We start from the raw sequence: 21102 nt of genomic DNA on the forward strand, positions 1-21102 counted from the left end.
ACAGAGTCATCAGTGAATTCAGACTCATATGAAGAGTCATGTGTCAAACGCTTACATGTGATTGAGGATGGAATCAAGATACAACGATAAAGTTATTACATGTGCATGTTCTGCCCTTATTAATCTAATAGAAAAACAACATTTCTCTTTCATGCACCTTGCGGTTTCCACTTCTCGAATAAAGCTGACTTTCGTTCGCACACCAAGTCTCCACATGGCGGTGGGTGTAGGTGCGAATTTTGTAGTTGGTCCTTCACGAGAATGCCACTCCCACAACGACATACTGGTGCCTACAATGCTTACAAAATTTATTTTTTGCACAGTTTAATTATTCATGTCCTCACAAGAGCAACTTGGAACATATCTGATGGCATTCAAAACAAAGACATAAACACAAAAGACTGGAACATCATCCCCTTCAACTCTACATCAATTACCAAAAGATATCTGTAAGATAGAAATTTACATGAAATTCGTCGAGAACTTTAACATCAAAAATAATGGAAGTAACTTGAATCAAAACTAATCAGCCAAAGAAGAAAACTATTCAATGAATCCATTGCTTTTGGCTAAATCCAGTGAATTTTAACAGGAGCCATTTTATGCTAAATTTTCAACTACATTCTACCAGCAACCTAGTGTATCGAATACAACCAATGAACAACATAATTGGTGTTTTAGCGAATTTCACCTACAATCAAACTTTACGGTACCAGCAAACATCACAACTGAAATAATGTCTTCAGGGTTTCTCCTAAGTAAGAAGATTCGTTTCAATAGAAAATACAATACATTACAAACAACTTCCTGTACTAATGAAAATAACATATTATCTATTGTCAACCCTTAAAGTAATTTAAGGAAGATGTGAAGAGGATAAGACAGATTAATAGCAGTAAAAGATTGACTTGGTTCATGAAAAGAAAAATAAACACCTGTATTGAAGAGAGAAATGTTGTGATCCGTAAGTATACCTATATGTAGTAGCTTCCTCTCTCATCAATATGAGTACTTACCCTGAGGGGATTATGTTTAACACAATCCCCTGGAAAGCATTAAGGTTTGATTGCTCATAGGTCTTTCCAAGCGACACGCTAAAAGAACAAATATTGATCGTATGACCCAAGGATACGCAGATGTCTAGGATCTCTAAGTCGGGTGGAAAATACAGGATGTGCACATACTAATTACTCAGCAGCGTCACTCTCTATGCACACAACCTGTCATTGCTATACAATAAATTCTGAGGGATGACTGCATCATCAGGATTCAAAAATATTTCCTCTAATGAAAGACACAGGATGATAGGCATCAGTCAGTGCCTTGATATGGTTTAAATTACAATAGAAATGTCGTCAATTCCACTAATCAATATGGCCATTTTTACTTGTTTGGAGGCTAACTGGTTGGAGAGACCTTCTGTTTTCAACCACGTATTTTCTCTTTACACTATTGAATGGAAAGAAGTCTCTTGACCTCCATGGATTCTCTCCTGGGTCGAGTGAGCAGGTCTGTCATTGGAAGAAGATTCCAGCGACTGAGAGCATTTACGTATAATCTTTCTGCCTCTTGGGGTTGGAGAAGGAAATGAACGTGGGAAAACATTCGATCTCGGAACTATGGGAAGTTAGTCCGTTGATCTGCTGGAAGGAATGGTAGAGACAGAGATGGATATTAATGTTGACTCGTCAACTTAAGTATGGAGGGCAAAAGACTTTCCACGTTTCTAATTACGATTCTTTTGGATGGACGGAGAGATCTGTTTGCACACTCATTGTAACAATGAAATAGATTGCAGCAGAATACGTCCATGATAAAGTGGTGGACAACAACTTTCGAGCCTCAGGATAAGAAATGTTGTGAACTGTTTTAAAAAGCTCTACATCTTTTACTTCGACTCATCTTAGATATAAACGAAATGAAGCTGGGTGAAAGTCACTACAGTTTACATAATGAGGATCTGTTTCACACTTGTAGATATCATGGTCCTTCCCACTGCAATGACCACATGTTAAGGAACCGCAACATGATGTCCTTGAGTGAGAGAACCCTTGACATTGAAAACTTCTTAGAGGGTTCAGAATATATGGCATTTCTTTGGAATTTGCTTTGCTATTGACAGGTAGAAGTGATGTAAACATTTAAACTAGGACTATACTTTTAAGGCAGCTAACAAAAAAGATATACAAATTTTATATACAGCATGTAGGATGGAGGAAAAATTAGAGCCTATCCTAATAAAGTGGAAGCAGTAGATAAAGAAAAGAGCACACTGTTGGAAAGGGAAGCACGATTTCTGGAGGAACTTAAGTTTTTTATAGGGAAGAAATACATCAGCTGACAGTTACTGTCAGGAAGATAGGAAGAGCAATATTTGAGTGAAAACTAATGAAATTATTTATAATGAACCTATTCTTTTCTATTGTTTACTCTTAATGAAAGAAGAGTTCTTATTGGTCTGATAAAGATGTTTAAGGTTGAAAGTAGAGTTGTTATTAGTCTGATGAAGGTGTTTAAGGTTGAAAGTAGAGTTGTTATTGTGTTGATGACTAATTTTTTTCTTCATATTTTACAACCAAAATAGTCCAACTTGGGTACACAGGTATAACTTATGGGAGGGTAGGACTCAACTTCAGCTAAGGCAGTTTCAGTTATCTAGAAAGTGGTTGGTTTTCGGAATGGGTTATCTTCAGTTATTGAAGAAGCAGTAATTGAGAGTTTAGATACAATTTTTGATAAGTATATGAATGATAACGGCTGGTTTTAATTTTGTTTGAATTATTCTAATTTAGTTTAGACCATCAGACAACCGACATTGACTAATGTTGTCCGAAAATGCTATGTTAACACACGTATTATTGTGTGTATGTCATATTGCAAAATCTGTGTTGTGAGAAAATTAATAAATTGTTATAAGACATGTGTCCAGATTATTTTATTGTAATCATGTTACTGAAAATTATTATTGATTTAGTTTAATATTTAAGATTACGTTTTAATTGTTCTACAGTATCATTCTTTTACAGAATGATTTAACTGAATGGTAAGGAAAGTTAATTATCTGGTAAATTACTGATTTAAACTGATTGTATTAATTATATTCACGTTCATCAAATATGTACTAGTCCGACTTTGTGGAACTATGACGTTTTGTCACCGGTTATGCTAACCTTGTAACACTTCCTCTGGTGAGAAGAGCAAGACATAAAATTTGGCACATAATGATGCCAGACAGGGAAGGATATAACGGTACAACGATACGAGGGTATTCTAGTAACAACTGAACCAGGTATCGAAAGACAGTTACATTTTGTAGTCAACTCCTCCGTCAGGGTTAAAAAACTGTTATACTCAGTGAAGCTTTGTTTAGAAATTATATTTTTTTTAGATTAATTCCTCTGCAGCAAATTTATCTTGAATTCTGTGGGTTGTATTTCATCTTTTCACCAATAAAATCCGATATAAATTTGTGTACAATACATTTAATACAATGAGGAATACAATTTAATCTTTTCTTAATTTATTATTTTACAATACTAAACATGAAACGTAACATATACAGGTGCACAGAGTATTACTATTTACAATGAAAACGCCATTCGAAGTTATTTTCCTTATATGTATATTCTGTTGTCTTTCCGATTCGAACGAGACAGGTTGTCAAACTTTCTTCGTTTTTATTATCATGTTTTTGATTTCTGTGATGTTGCAATCTTTGACACTAACCCCATCTATCGTTCATCTTTTGTCACCAGGATTACGTATCACGGTGAGCGAAATCTATGTTTGAAAATCACCCGGATCATAAACTCAATTGAAGCTATTAAAACAATATATATAAACAATATTTACTTTGTAGTGATTTTACCTATTAGTGCGTCTCTCTACCAAACTAAAATTCATCTAAAAATAGCTAACTTCTTTTGTTGAACGATGTTAGTGAGGTAAGACACGAATACAAAATAGCTTGACAAAAGTATTGTCCATATAAGGAAACAAAATGCTTAAATATTTAGATCACGTTAACCAATTAAAATGCTCCTATATTTAAATTATATTATTCTTGTTGATGATTAGACAGTTGAGTTTGTTAAAACTGCTTGTTTTTCCTATTACTCTTTATCATTTACTAAAGGTGAGGATTTCCGAAACTTACAATTCAATGTTTCTAACAAATTACTCATAATAGTTATATTGAATGCTCTTCAACTATTTTTGACACAAAAGATAAAAACATCAAATTGCGTCTTGTGTTTTTCTTTTTCTGAAATATTATACAAACTTTAGTTTTCAAACCTTTTAACGCAAAGTGTAAAACTAATGTAAAGATTGTTTATTTCTGAAATTCGCTGAAAGGTACACGATGGCTATCTGCGCTAACCGTCTCTAATTTAGCAGTGTAAGACTAGAAGGAAGACAGCTAGTCATCACCACCCACAGCCACTTTTGAGCTACTCTTTTACCAACGAATAGTGGGATTGGTCGTAGGTTGTAACGCCGTCACAGTTGAAGGGGCGAACTCTCGACCCTCGGATTACGAGTCGAATGCGTTAACCACCCGGCCATGCCAGATCCAAAACTATTAAAATGAAATTTAAAAATTTTAAGATAAACTTGTTTCAGTTACGATTCAAAACCTGCTACACTAAATAATTAAATTCAAAACACAATAACAACAATTTATACACAAGGTTAATTATAGCTTCAATAACTACATCATATCGACCTTTAATATGGCATTATCATCATCATTTCAAAATTGTTGTCATTTTATATTAACAGTTACCTTATTTTATACCGGATTGCGTCATGATAATTTTGCTACCTTATGTTATACAAGATTGCGTCATGATAATTTTGCTACCTTATTTTATACCGGATTGCGTCATGTTAATTTTGCTACCTTATGTTATACCAGATTGCGTCATGATAATTTTGCTACCTTATTTTATACCGGATTGAGTCATGATAATTTTGCTACCTTATTTTATACCGGATTATGTCATGATAATTTTGTTTTCCCTCTAATTAATTAACCTAAAATTGATGTATGGAACACATAATTATTTCCTCTTTGTTTAGATTTCCACTCACTAAATATATTAATAAGCTAGATGTTTGGTGAAGAGTCTTTCAACGTATTTTGTTTCAATAACATATAAGAACAAAATTATTTACATTTGTACTCGGTTCTTATTTTGATAATAATATATATTTTGAAGTTAAGGAAATTATGACAAGTAAATACCAAATTCCAGTCCAGATTTTGCATTTCAGAATTATTATACAATTTGTCAATACAGCTCACTGACAATTAGCTATTCATTGCCAGGTATAACTTGCGCCTTCGATGTATTGAGAATCTGTATCTTATATAATTTATTTGATAATTTGTGATGAACTGTACCGTTTTAATATGTTCAATATATTATGTTTAGAATAAATGTCACGTAAAGAATTGCAAAAATTCTCACAATTTTTATTAGTCAATCTAAGCCAGTAAATATATAAATTACATATAACAACTGGGTAAAGGAACATTTTAAATGAAAATGTTACATTGTTGTACTAAGTTTAATTTCATAATTACAGTTTTGATGGTATTTGTATAATAGAAGTTAAATTAACATTTTCATAGGACGTTTCAAGACAGACGTATTAGAAACAATGCAGTGTTTCTCTATTCGAATAAACTTTTTGTTTGTGTTTTTAGATACCACGAACAGTCAGAACATAAAGCACTATACCACAGATTCATCAGTGAATTCACACACCTGGACAATGAAATTGCAAAAACTTGCAAGTGATTGAAGATGTACACAAGACACAACGACGAAGTCATTACACGTGGATGCTCTGCTCTTATCGTTCTAATACAAAAAACAACATAAAACAATATTTCGCTTCCATACTCGTGACATCCATAAAATCACTTCAATGTTGCGGTTCCCATTTCTCCAATAAAGCTACCTTTCGTTCACACATGGCGGTGGGTGCAGGTGATATTTTTGTTTCGGTCTTTTTGTAGTAAAGCACTCTTCCGACGACGCACAAGTTTTCACAATGATCACAAAGATTTATATTGTGCGCACTTTAATTATTTATGTAGTTACAAGAGCAACTTGGAACGTCACAACTTGAAGATTCATGGTATTCAAAACAAAGTAATAAAAACAAAGGCGAAGAAGACGGGAACATCATCCACTCTACTTCAATCACCGAAAGATGAGCGATGTCCAGAAGATAGAAATTCACAGTTTATTCACACGTGTTCGTCAATGCCAGTGAATTTCAACAAAATTCTTTTATCTACTAAAATACGAACTATCTTCTACCAGCAACCTAGTGTATCGAATAAATCCAATGAACTATATCCACAATACAACTGAATGAAATAAGTGAACTCCAAGAGTGAAATAATTTCTTTAGGAGTTTTAGAGAGTAAAATCTTTCGTTTCAGCATCAAATACAATAGATGCAAAGTAACCTTTTCTTGAGAAAAAAGACATTTAGTAAAACACAATGAATGTCAGCATTTTATGACAGTTTTTGCTCAAGATAGGAATAGCATTACGTCCTCTGTGTCTTCTGGTGTTTTCAGATTCGCTGTGTATGATACGAACAATGATCAAAAATCATCGTACTGAAGATCACGTGCCACATCTTTAAACATTAGTTTCGATTCATAAAAATTAGAGGCGAGCGAGATTGACTGTATAACTTACGAGTTTCACAGTACTCCCATATGTATAGATAATACATCCCACCCAGTCAGTTAATAATAAGACATCCGAGCAGAATCATATATGGTCATCTTTGGGTCCTTCAAATCCTTTTCTCGAGAATTTGCCTGTTTTTTTCTGTTCGAGAGAAAGATATTTTCGGGAATATTGTTTCTTTCTGTGTAGTTACAAAATTCTAAAACTCCCCGAAGAAACCCATCTCCAATTGATCTTAGAATACAAAGATTTGCAGCTGGTTCTGCCACTACTAGACCGTTTTCTGGAGATACCTGAAATACATCGTCACATCTTACCATAGAGTTGAAAAGAGGATTCAAAAGAAATAAAGAATCTACATGTCAACATGTTCACTTGGTTTATAACAAAAATAATGACATTATATGTTTGAAGATTTGCAGATGATATAATTTCTAAGAGTAAGAACTAAGAGGTGTGTGAACTGATTTTGTTAACCAAGTGTTTCTATCACTCGATGTAGTAACAAAAACAAAACTCCTTTTTTCTACAGAATCCATACCTGTAGTATTGGTAGATGTTGTGTGGGATAATGGAGTCGAGGGTGAAGTTATCAACTTCCCTAGTTCTCCTGTCCCTTTTGTACATTCTATTTGCCAGTTTGTATAACATGTCCTGAAATAATTAAGATGGTCCAGTGGTTATCAGAGTGACATGACCTCTCACCTTCCGCATCCCAGGTGGATGATTTTGCTAAGTTTATCAAATTAGTATGAAACGCATCTTTTGATAAATTGTTTAGGCAGAGTATTCATGATGAAACCTTGTAGAATGGACGGCAACTGTCTATTGTGGAGACAAGTGTGGAAGAAGACTTTCGAAACGACGTCCTCTACATTTGTGTCTCCACAATAGACAGTTGCCGTCCATTCTACAAAGTTTCATCATAGTTTGAAACGTGTTCACAACTCCTCATTACCCGATGTAACAATCACACTGAAAGGGTACATAGTTTGTTAAATGATTCTGTAATAAAAGCTGCACGTACTTTGACTGACTTAAATCGTCAATATTCCCGTAATTTGTCGTGTTTCGAAAAATATGCGACAATAGTTTCCTTTCCTTTTCAAAATGTATTCTGTACTATTTTAATATACCAAACTTATCAGTGTATAAATTATATATATTAAAATTATTGTTTTATGGTGTTATACGAACCTTCTCTACGTTTCTTTGTAATTTTCGTACTGACAAACATTTAAGATTCTGTAATATTACTTATTAATATAATATTTTATTCATTAGATTATCTCAAGTATCTCGAACTCTTATTGAATTACTTGCATATTTAACGAAAAAACAACTAATTATATTTGTCTGACATATCTATTCTGTTTATACAATTAATAATATGTGGTAGGTGCGTTTTAAGGAAGATTTTGTCTCCTTACTAAACCAAGCAGGGATTTAGCATTATTAAACCCGCTACCTTATCCTACGAAGCAAGGATACTTTAACAGCTTTGCTTCATCTCAGGGTAAATCAATGAATCAATAGATATTTTTACACATTGATTGGATTCAGGAGAACATAGGCTTTGAATATATTAAGCTGTTCCGGTCATCGAGCGTTTTTAATTCGATGGAGTCATTGAATTCCAGAAATGTCAGTTGAGTTGAATTGTGCAAGGGACGGGAGATGTCTAAAAACAAACTTGTTGAGGGAAGGTGATCATCTGTCCATGGACATTGCGGACATCTTTGACACGTGTTTTGCCTACTATATGCCAGGCATGGCCAGGTGGGTTAAGGCATTCGACTCGTTATCCGAGGGTCGTGGGATCGAATCCCTGTCACATCAAATATGCTCGCCCTTTCAGCCGTGGGGGCGTTATAATGTGACGGTCAATACCACTATTCGTTGGTAAAAATGTAGCCCAAGAGTTGGCGGTGGGTGATGATGACTAGCTGTCTTCCCTCTAGTCTTACACTGCTAAATTACGTACAGCTAGCGCATATAGCCCTTGAGAAGTTTTGTACGAAATTCAAACTAAACAATTGCCTCCTTTTGTCAAATATATTCAGCTTCCCCTGGTGGATAAGATGATTTAACATGACATTGAACAATTGTTACCAGTCTTGTTACCCATTACCTTGGGTGTATGTTGGGTAGCTATCCAGTCCATATCATTTTTATAAGTGTCTGGGGCCGGATTGTTTGCCAATAGAATTCTATTCCCACGTGTGGCATATTAATAATTAGAAATTGTGTTGTTAAGTTTTAATGACTGTCTGATCCCGAGCTCCATTCTGCCGGTTACACATGATGTGTTATTTACATTAATTTTGTAAGGACCCCACCCATTCTGCAAATATTTGTTTTTGATGTCCCATATCACTCGTTCATGTAGATGGAAAAAATTGTGTTCAGGGTTCTGGGTACACGTTTCAGTACTGTTATGCATAGTCCTGTTCTTAGCACTCGAACGTGTTTAGTGCGGGGTAGAAGTATCTAACAATATTCGATACTTCTGTGATCTTTTTGGTTGTATCACACAGAAATATCCCGGCAATTTTATTGTACAGAGTACCTGTTTTCTAGTTTGCATCACATTGTTACAGGAATGTCCACTATCACCTTACTTGTGATAAAGTACCTACTTTCTAGTTTGTATCACATTCAGTGATGTCGAGAAAACCCACTTGTAGAGAAATTTATATGCAAAAACGGCTCGTTTGAGTTGAAAAATTATTTTACATATAAGAGCAAACAACGTTTCGACCTTCTTCGGTCATCGTCAGGTTCACAAAGAAAGAGGTAACTGAACGGAAGCTGACCTTATGTTTCAAAGGGGTTGTGTAACTGAGTGTCGGAATGTAGAGGGCGGTGTTAGATGTTTGAATATATAATTTTATTTATTTTATTATATTAATATAGGTATAAAGGCGTTCCATCATATTGGTTTATTTTGGGTTTAAGTTGTTGTATAAGTAAGGCTTCTTTAATTTTGCGTTGTTTTATGTTTGTTTCTTTATTTAGTATTTGAGTATTTTCTATGGTTATGTTGTGTTTATTTGACTTGCAGTGTTCGAAAACGTGTGAAGGTGACTTTTTATGTTCTTTGAATCTGGTTTCCATTTTTCTACTTGTTTCTCCAATATAGAAGTCGTGGCAGTTATCACATTGTATTTTATAAATAATGTTGGTGTGGTGTTTGTCAGTGTAGTTTTTACATAGTATAGACCTCAGTTTTGTGCCTGGTTTTTGAATAAATTTGGTATTAACTGGAATGTCATATTTTGTTACTAGTTTTTGCCAAATGTTGGTTATATGTCTGCTGATGTCAGGAATATATGGTATACAGCAGTATATGGTTTCGTGATTTTTTGATTCGCGAGATATATTTACTTTTGTTGGTTGATTTTGCTTTATGTCTAGGTGTGTGCGTATAATGTTTTATACGGTTTTTGGAGGAAACTTATTGATGTTGATGAGGTATTCTTTTATTTTGTCTAATTCATCGTTAATTTTATCTGGTGAGCATAGTTTTATGGCTGTGTTTATTTGGTTTCTTAGTATGTTGAGTTTTTGTTTTGTTTCATGTGCTGAGTCCCAAGGAATGTATAGTCTAGTATGGGTGATTTTTCGGTGGATTTCTCTTTTAAATTGTGTGTCGGTTCTTGTAATTTTGAGGTTAAGAAATGATATTTGATTGCTTTCTTCCTGTTCACATGTGAAGTTAATGTTGGGATGTATAGGGTAAATGTGATTGAAAAAATTAAGTGTGTGTTCTGTAGATCTGAATCCCGCGATCGTATCGTCTACAATCTGTACCAGTATAGTCGTGGATGTAATGCTCTGTTGATTGCTTGCGTTTCAACTTGTGTCATAAAAATATTGGCTAGAACTGGTGATACTGGGTTGCCCATGCTTAAGCCATTTCTTTGTATATAGTTGTGATTGTTGAACATGAAGTTTGTCTTCATTGTGGTGAATTATGTGAGGGTTACTAATTGGTTACTGGGAATGTCTATAGAGGGGTTAGGGTCTCGGATATAAAGTTCTAAGGCTATCTTGCAAGCTTTAGTGGTTGGAACTTCTGTTAAGAGGGATATAACATCGAAACTGGCCATTAAGGCTTTATGATTAAGTTGATTTAGATTAGACTTGAAATTAAAAGAGTCTTTGATGAATGAGCTGGCTGATGTTACATATTTGGAGAATGCCCATGCTGTGTATTTACCAAGATTGTAATTAAACGATACATATGTGGACATTATTGGTCATATTGGACAATCTGGTTTATGAGGTATGGGGATGCCGTATATTTGCGGTGTGCGTTGAGTCGGTTTTACGTTGGTAGGAATAAAGTGTTTGTGAAATTGTGTTGGCTTTTTTCATTTGTAGTAGTAATTTGTTCTGTTGCGTCTCGTCAAATAAACACAACATAACCATAGAAAATACTCAAATACTAAATAAGGAAACAAACATAAAACAACGCAAAATTAAAGAAGCCTTACTTATACAACAACTTAAACCCAAAATAAACCAATATAAAGGAACGCCTTTATACCTATATTAATATAATAAAATAAATAAAATTATATATTCAAACATCTAACACCGCCCTCTACATTCCGACACTCAGTTACACAACCCCTTTGAAACATAAGGTCAGCTTCCGTTCAGTTACCTCTTTCTTTGTGAACCTGACGATGACCGAAGAAGGTCGAAACGTTGTTTGCTCTTATATGTAAAATAATTTTTCAACTCAAACGAGCCGTTTTTGCATATATATTTGTATCACATTGTTTCGGTGTTTTTTATTTCATTGCCTATTACAGTACTGTCAATATCTACAACCTTAAAGTGGTAGCTGCTCTAGTACTGTCAATACCACAACTTTATAATGTATGTACATACTGTCCTTCTCTGTACAGAAATATAGATATAACCGTTAACATGAATATCATTCTGGTGTGTGTTATGTATGTGATATGGAGCAACATATGGTTCTTCTCGAAAGACACAAAGGTACACTAACCCTTAACACGAATATCATTCTGGTATGTATAATATATGTAATGTAGAGTGACATGTGGTCCTTTTCTCATACACCACTACCCAAAATAACTGTTAACACAACGATTATATGAACAATTTTGAACGCATATCCACACATTGTTTGTTTGTTTTTTGGAATTTCGCACAAAGCTACTCGAGGGCTATCTGTGCTAGCCGTCCCTAATTTAGCAGTGTAAGACTAGAGGGAAGGCAACTAGTCATCACCACCCACCGCCAACTCTTGGGCTACTCTTTTACCAACGAATAGTGGGATTGACCGTCACATTATACACCCCCACGGCTGAGAGTGCGAGCATGTTTAGCGCGACGCGGGCGTGAACCCGCGACCCTCGGATGACGAGTCGCACGCCTTACGCGCTTGGCCATGCCAGGCCGATATCCGCTCAGCCCACCGAGAGGAATCGAACCCCTGATTTTAGCGTTGTAAATCCGATGACATACCGCTGTACTAGCGGAGGGCCCATATCCACACATGAATTATTATATTGCTAATGGTTACGTATACAAATATACAACTTAAAAATTTACATTAGTAATGTTTTACTTTAGAAAAGGTTTTAAAAGATCGGAGGATTTTGATAAACGTTTCATTGAAATTATGTGAAATGTTTCTTGTTTGACTTATTTTTCATGTATATTCAGTAGAATGAAATACTATAGTAAATAGAGTAACACTACTTTCTATGTACAATATGTTTGATTTTATTTTTTAGCAGTCATTTAAATATAAATAACTGATTACAACTTTCACATATCACCAGTAATAAACCTGTAGTTATATGATGTCGGTTAGGAATGCGAACGATTAAAATTAAGATGTTACGAGATGTACAAAGTAATACAACTGGGATATATTTATATACGATATCCTCGTTATACCTTAAACATGTATAGCATTTATCTTGTTACGTGAAATATTTAATTATTTAATCCGATGCCTAGTTTTTAAATAAAGTAACGTGTTACACAAATGAAAACTTACTACGGTAAATTTGTAACACTAAAAATTGGGTTTCTTCTCGTTGAGTAGCTCCGATTTTAACAACAAACAAGTTATGATGGAAATAAAAGTTGCTAGTTGCTTTATCAGTGAAAATTATGAATATAGTTTATGTAAAATATATACTATTATAACAACGTAAATTTCTAACGACCCGCCCACATTTGGTTAATATGAAATACTAAGGCTTTGTAATGCTGAAACCAGAGGTTCGATAGCCGTGTTGGGAACACAAATATCCCATTGGTTAACTTTATAAAACAAAGATACTTAAATTGAGTGATGACAAAAAATCGCGTTATTTTAATTACTTTGTAAATATAATTACTTTTACGAGATTACTAGACCTGCATGTGGTTTCTACTTTGAATGATATAATCTCTCGTAGGTGGACGCCCGACTGATGAGTTCGGTTAAAAAAATTCTGAATCACTTCAAGAAAGATAACCTTTCAGGTGAATCTGAATACGTGAAAACCTTTCTGTAAAGAAACAAGTTTGATTTTCCGGATGTGTAAACAGACTGCGGCTACAGACGTAATCTATTCAATATTGACCAACACCTCAGAACGTACATGAAGTATTTGATTTATTACACTATTATTGTATGAAGTCATTCTCCACACAACTAACGTTGTAGTCAATTTGGTATAACCAGATTGAAGACGAATTAGTCCTAGTTGAGCTTTATTATACACAATTCTTAAAGATCCACCCACATACGATACATTCATTTGTAAATAGTAACCGTTCTAAAATTACAAACACCATCTTATAATTCTTAAAAAAACATCCTTCAAATAAAAATATTTTACAACAGCTACTATTAACATTTATTGATAAACAGAACACAAAAGTTTCGACCTTCCTTGGTAATCATCAGGTTAACCTTAAGTATTAATACCAGCACTTTGGAAATTCGCGATTTCACTTACTTTCGAGAAATAACCAAATATGGGAAAGGATATATTGTACAAATAAAACAGTGTTATTCATGTACAGAGTAACTGAAAATTAAGACATGGAAATATTATGGTTGAAGTCCAACCCACACATAGGTAACTTCAGAAGCTGAACAAAGTTATGCGTCGTTCTTCGTGAATTGTAAGAAATTATTCACACGAAAAATAGTGGGCAAATGAAGATAATAGAAAACAGCATAAACTCGTGAACCAATAAGGTAAAGTGTAGTAAAGGAAAGTTCAAGAACAACATGGATAACTAAATTACATGGGTCGAAGTCTCCATTGGAAGATGGAAAATGCAATATATTTTAGGCTGAAATTTTTGTTAGCCGTGGGCGTAACAAGAAGAGACTTTATTAAACTAATTATACAATAGTAGGGACATCAAAACGAGTATTTGTTTCAAACGAATCGTTTGAGTTTCCTAATTTTAAGAATAGGTTTATGAATAAAATAGTTATTAAAGTACAACGTGTATTAACGTTTAATTTAGTTAACTTGAATTCAACATATTATTACTCTAACGTCAGGTTTGAAAAGGTGAATTTTACAGTAAAAAAATAACTTTGCAGTCAGAACTATTCGTACTGATCAAGTTTGCAAGTTCAATTTTGCTGCAGAAAGAGCCCTTTGCGAGCGGCAATCCGAACGTTTCAGTTTGTACGTTTGCCGCTAGGAAAAGTACTATGACGTAATAGTTGCCAAACAAACCGCTAACGCAAGCGTGTTGAATATAAATAAACATAGCCAGTGCATACGAAAAAAGCAGAGGCGGAGTTTGTTTTGACTGTGTTCTGAACAGTGTTGAGAAGCACCATATCAATTCAAACCTAGAACAGTTACTTTTGACACAGATCTGACAAGTTCTAGTGATGAGGACAGTTCCACGATCGAGAGTAGCGGAACTGTGAGTGTTACTGATAACTCCCAAGCAGGTTGAGAGTCCGTCATACCTTTAGTGGAAGAATGGTAAGCTAAACTCATGACAAATATAGTCCACTGTCTGGACAAGGAAATCAAGGTTTCACTGAATTTCAGGATCCACAAATGCAAAACACGCTAATTATCCAGTTAACTTCTTCCAAACCTTGTACTTTTTAGATTATATTATACTAGTTATTGTTTATCGCTTTATGCAGCACAAGTACCTGAGTTTGTTCTTTTCATGATGGCAAGGGATAGCTTCTGAATGGTATAACCTGTATGCTGCAGGCTGAGGTCAGTCCTGGCTCTATACGAGGAAAGATGGTGGGAACGATCCTGTCTACCGCCGATGGTTTTTTTTTTTTTTTTTTAGTCTCAACCTGCCTGGCTTGAAACCCACGGAACGCAAAACAGTGGGATCCGATACAAAACATGAGCATTCAAAGTGATCTTGAAAAAGTTTTGCATAGTGTGAATGAGTTCAGTTCTTCCTATTAACAGTCTGCACCCACTGTCGTCACCTTATCCGTTCCTTCTCCTTGCACGAAAACGAAAAGAAATTTTTGCCCGATGCCGAACCGTTTTTAAAACCACAAGCAACGCAATAAAACATGTTATCGTAAAATAAAGTAGCAATATCAAGACAAAAATAGCCTCAAAAAGTATGTAACCCGACAAAAGCACCGATAGATTTATATAAACCACCAGCATTGATAGGAACACAACGGTCAGCGCACTACGAAGAGCGTTTGGCAATTATTACGTCATAGTTGTAAAACGACACGGTAACAGGCAAACGACCTAGAGGAATTCGAGTTCGAGGACACGCATATTTTGTTTCAAGTTTTACTTTGCAACTGAATGTTTAAAAATATGGCAACTACAGGAATTATACCTAACCAAAGTACACTTTCTAATGCAATTGTTAAATGTAATGAAAATTCCCCTTTAACAACACGTTGTGTTTCGCTATTGCAAGTTATCTAGTCTCCTCCTTTTGAAGGAGATTTGATCTATGGTGAATACAGCTATATCCTATTATCCATATGAAAAGACTGCACTAGTTGAAACAACCAGATATTAGGTAGTTTAATTCCGTCACAATGAATGTTAACCGTGACTAGTATTTTATGTTCGGTATAGGTTGATGTATGTTTAGCCTATATTAATATAAAGAATTATAGGATGTAATTGTGCTGTATTGTTTGTTTGAAGGAGGGGGCGAGATCTTAAAGAGTGTAGGATGTAGTTTAAAACATTTTAGTTGGAGCAAGAACATCTAAAAAACAGATTTAGAGATGAAATTTTGATTATGTTGGAACGTATTAGAAAACCCATTTCTATTTACTAACTAATGGTTAGTGTTCTAACCAAACTTTAAGTACCAGTCTAATTTTGTATAGATTTCTAAAAAGGATGGAAGTCCTCGCTACCATAGTAATTATATGTAGTATTGCTAAAACGATTAAGTCACATTTGAAGGTTCATAACCAGCTTATTGATCTAACCGGAAATATGGTATGTAATAGTTGTGGTTTAACTACAATAGTTAAAAATATAGGAGGTACAGTGAATGTTTATGTAGTTTTAGTTAAGTGATTTGAGATTAATAAATACAACGGAATAAAGTTAAATTTATTAATTTACAAAAGGAAAAATAGAAAGTAACAAATGTAATAAAACAAACAATCTAATAAAATTCATTAAACAGGAACCAGACCAATAAGTATAGGGAAATTCATTCCGTCTTACTACACGTGCAGGACGTACAGCCACAGGTTTCTCCTTCTATAGAGAGAATAAGATTACATGTGTCATAAAAATTAAAGTTTATAAGAACAAACATTAGTAACGAATGAAGATATAAACGTTTAGGGTTAAAGTTAAATTCCATACAGTATGGACTACATAAGATTATACATACCTGTACACTTACATCGATCTTCAGTTTCGGATTTTTTGTTGCATGTAGTGCACTTACAACCGTCTTCTTTACCACAGGTGCACTTTTCGATACATGTGCATGTAGGATCTTAAAGAGAAATGTGGCACAAATTAATGAGGTGTCATGATAGATTGAAGTTCATTATGATATTTGGTTATATCAGGAACGTTACTTTGAGGTTCATGTGATGTCAAACAACGAACGCATAGTTTAATCTTCGTAATGCACAATACATTAACTTCCATACTGAATGCGTATCTAGTGTAGTGCAGTTTTGTTACGATACTTCGTTAAGGATACGTCATTATGATAAGATTGTTGAAACAGGAGGCGAAGTCGTGGTTTTGTGGAATTACAACTGGAAGTTTTAACTGTTATTGAAAAACTTGCACCGTCTTTTAGATTGAGATGCAGACAACAGGATTAGCTTTCTTGTCCCAATATCACATTTAGATAAACGGGACAAGTTAAGTAGTGTTAAACCTTCGAAATCAGTTTATTTCAGTGGTACATTAGGAAGTCAGTGGGAGGGAAGAAATCCCGCTTAAGTGAGAGAACTACTATTGTTCCAACACAAACTGTCTTAATAGTTGTTTGTAAATAACACTTACATTCCGTTAAAGCCGCAAGAAATACGGTACTTCTGTGTATAGTTTGATACAACGACTCAGGCTGATAAACTTATTGTATAAGTTAATTTTGTTAATTTCCAAATGACAAACATCTATATCAACTATTACAGCGCAAGGTAATTAGGGCTGGTTGTGTTCTAAAGGTAGTTTAGACGATATTGGATTAAAGCTATTGTTTCTGGATTTTATTTTCATATAAAACCTTATTTCAGTAAGGGGGGATAACTGATAAATATTTAGTAAATTATGGATTCACGCTACTTCTTTAACGTTATGTTTAACTACGAAATCGTATAGAAGAGCATTTAAGCAGTATTGTTAAATAGGCAAGCCGCTAAATATGAATATTTAGATTCATAACTAAGAGACATATCTGGTACTTATTTCTTGAGGGAGTAGGAAACACAGATCGGTGAAATAATGTTTGAAGTTTCATTAAGTACATGTTAGGGGGGAGGTTAGTAGAGATGGTGGTGATCTCTGGATTTATTAATACGTAGGCTAACCATAACTTACAAACCCGGATAGTTTCTATATTTTATTAGAGGTAATGACAGTGGTATAATAAAAAAGTATTGTGGTAAACTAACTTACCTCGAGTTGTGATGCTGCCATAAAAAAGGAATACTGGTAGTGAATACAGAAGTAGTAGTGGGGGATTCTGTGTACAACTACTGAATCACAACAAACCATTGCAGAGGTCATTTAGTCACCTAATTTAGAACCATTTCTAGAAATAGGAATGGAAGGACGGTTAAAAATGTTCAAGAAATAACAGTCAGTATTTCCAATGGGGAGTGTCCATTTTTCTCTAGTGACTAAAATATAGGTCATAGTTTGGGACTGTAAGAAGCCACGATGGGATCACCAGTGGATATATAAATGTTATCTAAGAACAGACTAAGTTTATATAACTGTGCCTGGATATGAAGGCACAAAGAAGCGATGGCAGAGCGTCTGGTCTGAAAAGTATAACCCACTGAGGAAGAAAAACAACTCCAGGTGGGATGTTTTGGTAAGGAAGTTTCGAAGCATAGTAAAGACAGTTACAAACGGAAGGGGTACAAAGAAGGTTCATGAAACTATGTATAAGCTTTGAATTGGAGAAGTGCAGAAAGCCCCAGTGCAGAGCTGAAGTACTTCGTAAATGCGTTCAAGCATCTTTAAGGCTGAGGGTCTGGCAGAGCCATGGACAAGCTGTCTATGGTCTAGTTTAAATCGAGTAAGATATGAGTAAAACAGAATACTGAACTACTACGCACGTGGTGAAAGAGGGAGACACGGAGGATGTTCAATGCTCTTCTATATTTGATCAATGGCTGCTAGACGTGTGGTAAAAAAGGTTACCTTAAGGTTAAAGGTAAGCCCCAAGAACTATCTTAGGGACTACAGGTAGTACAACTTTACTGATGCGGAGTTAAGGATCCGGGTGAATAATGAAACATGTTTGATAATGTCCATGTTACAGCACTATCAGTTCCTCTCCCAATAAACTAAAACGTATGAAAAACAGGTCAGGGCTCTATGTAAATTAAGATTGTGTTTGTTGTTGGAAGATATGCCTTTTTTTTTTTTATCAGAACGTAGAGATAATTCTGTGGCAAATTAGTAAACTAGACCGGACATCAGGACAAACCCCCTCAAACCGGGACGCATGGTTAGCGTATTTTTAAGAGTGTTCCTACATTGTTGTTGCAATGATTGGTTGAAATTTATCATTGTTGCTACGGCGTTAGTCTTCAATAGCGTTAGTTTATATTAACGTGTGTAGCTGTTATTAACCGATAGCTCTATCAGAAATTAGATTAGTTCGTTATTTGAGAGTAGAATACACATTGTAGTGGACGTGCACAAGTGCAGAGGGATTACACTTAGTAGAGTAAAAGGAAAAAACAAAAAATCACATTTAAATAGTTAAATATGGAACTAAAAAATCCAAAACAAGAACACTAACAGTTATAAACCACAAAACGATTACAAACTAAATAATTCTTGTAAGTAAATGATATAACCATCTGTATATTGAGAAACGATTTCCTACCTTTACACTTACAACTTCTTTCAGTTCCGTCTTTTGTGTTGCACGCGTTGCACTTACATCCGTCTTTTTTGCCACACGTGCATTCTTTGATGCACGTGCATATTGGATCTTAAGAGAATGAAAAATGTAGCATAAGCGAGCTATGAATATTAGCTTTCTTTATTATAGTTCCAATACCAAATTAATTTACATATTTAATGAAATGTTACCTTGTTATCAATGTTTAGAAGTAATAAATATCTAGACATGTTACTGTGTAATACTTTCAATAAATATTACCCATAACTCCGGTAGTAATCACAACACCTTAACATTCATATCTTATCACAAAAAAGATCAAAATTAGAATTACGTTTCATGAAAGAAAAGATTTAAATAAAAATAATGAGAAGTGTAGGTTTCGGTTATCTAATAAAGTTTCAATTACAACTAATGGTTAAGTGTAGCTTATGTTGCAAGAAAATATATTATTGATAGGTGTTTCAAATAAGAGATATTAGGTTCACTCTCACTGTAAGCGAATGAATTGACTGTGAAAAACATAAAAATACCAAAAAGCTATTTATATCCAGATTTTCACATTAAAACAAAAAACTAATAACCTTAGATATATAATAACACCCATGAACAAATGCCATTTAAATTTTGTTTATTACATTACCCTTACTTACACATATTTAAAACACTTCAAAATCATTACTTAAACCAAACTCTGATACAAACATTTATTAATCGAATTCAACTTACATTTAGACTATCACTACTTCTCTCAATACTATTTAACACAAATTAATTACCAAATAAACTAGACGTACACCTTAATATACCACTCATAACATAACAATAATTCAAACCTACCACCACACTGACAAGCTACGTCCGTCATTATTTACAACTTAAAACGTTATTACAATACGACTTCTTCAAACTATAATTCTCACTTCAATTTACTGTGCTTGAAGTTTTTATTTTACTCGTGTAAACGATTCGTGTGCAAAATGAACAATAACGTACCGTATGTTATTTCTAGCCAATCATGATGAACAAACATTTCCTAATTACCATAAACAGTAATATATCTAAATATTTCATATAACTGGTCTGACCTTGTAAAATAAACTTTGAAACTAGTTCACTGTAACGTCTTCTATTGGTGATAAGACACACGTAACTACACAAGTTAGATGTATTGGTTTCTATTGTTGTTTTTTTTATTTTCTAGTGTTTAAACCTAAAGATAATACAAATACCTCATGTCAACTTCATCAGTTGTAAGATTGTAGTCTCTAAGCGCTTAAAAAAAAGCGCTCTAAGCGAAAACACAACGTAATAACTAGTACACAAAATTAAAAGGACGAAAGTTACTATGTAAGTGTCAAGTGATGTTAATAAAGTTTTACAAATCTCACGTCAGATTTATAATTTAATTTATTAACAATAATCCAGTTACCAAGATCCAATCAACTGGTTACATAAGGATAGTCTATGATGTAAGAAAAGCTCCATTGTTAATAACATAAATAATTGATACATAAAACTGGTTAATATATAATGATGACAAGTTTATTAAAATTATTCTTTGAATTTGTTACTCAGACCAGTAAATCATTACAATTTCAAACTGTCGACTTTATCGGCTGTATTAAATATTGATGGACGTATCATTGAACACTTTTAATCTCAAAACGTCTCCTTAGCTGGATCACTCCCCCACACACTTTCCAGTTTATCATAAAAAAGTGCGAGATCTTAAAAACTAAAGTTTGGGGTTTGATTCCTCTAGTGTTCAGGTTTGTACTTATACAAACAGACC

At 34.2% G+C, this 21102-nt stretch overlaps 1 long non-coding RNA gene across 2 annotated transcripts in view; it reads right to left on the reverse strand.

The window, feature by feature from the left end:
* Positions 1-20292, reverse strand: part of LOC143239627 (uncharacterized) — a 23540-nt gene extending 3248 nt beyond the window's left edge. Inside the window, exons 1-4 of one of the 2 annotated variants that reach the window (XR_013021265.1) lie at positions 20148-20292; positions 19290-19397; positions 16596-16703; positions 16286-16459 (exon numbers count right to left, since the gene is read on the reverse strand). This is a non-coding gene — a long non-coding RNA (uncharacterized LOC143239627). Of the gene's footprint in view, positions 1-16285; positions 16460-16595; positions 16704-19289; positions 19398-20147 lie in introns of those variants that run through there. The other variant, XR_013021266.1, reaches the window with a different exon arrangement.
* Between the last annotated feature and the right edge of the window lie 810 nt (positions 20293-21102).

The sequence above is a fragment of the Tachypleus tridentatus genome, chromosome 13 (genome assembly GCF_004210375.1).
Source record: "Tachypleus tridentatus isolate NWPU-2018 chromosome 13, ASM421037v1, whole genome shotgun sequence".
Classification (NCBI taxonomy): Eukaryota; Metazoa; Arthropoda; class Merostomata; order Xiphosura; family Limulidae; genus Tachypleus; species Tachypleus tridentatus.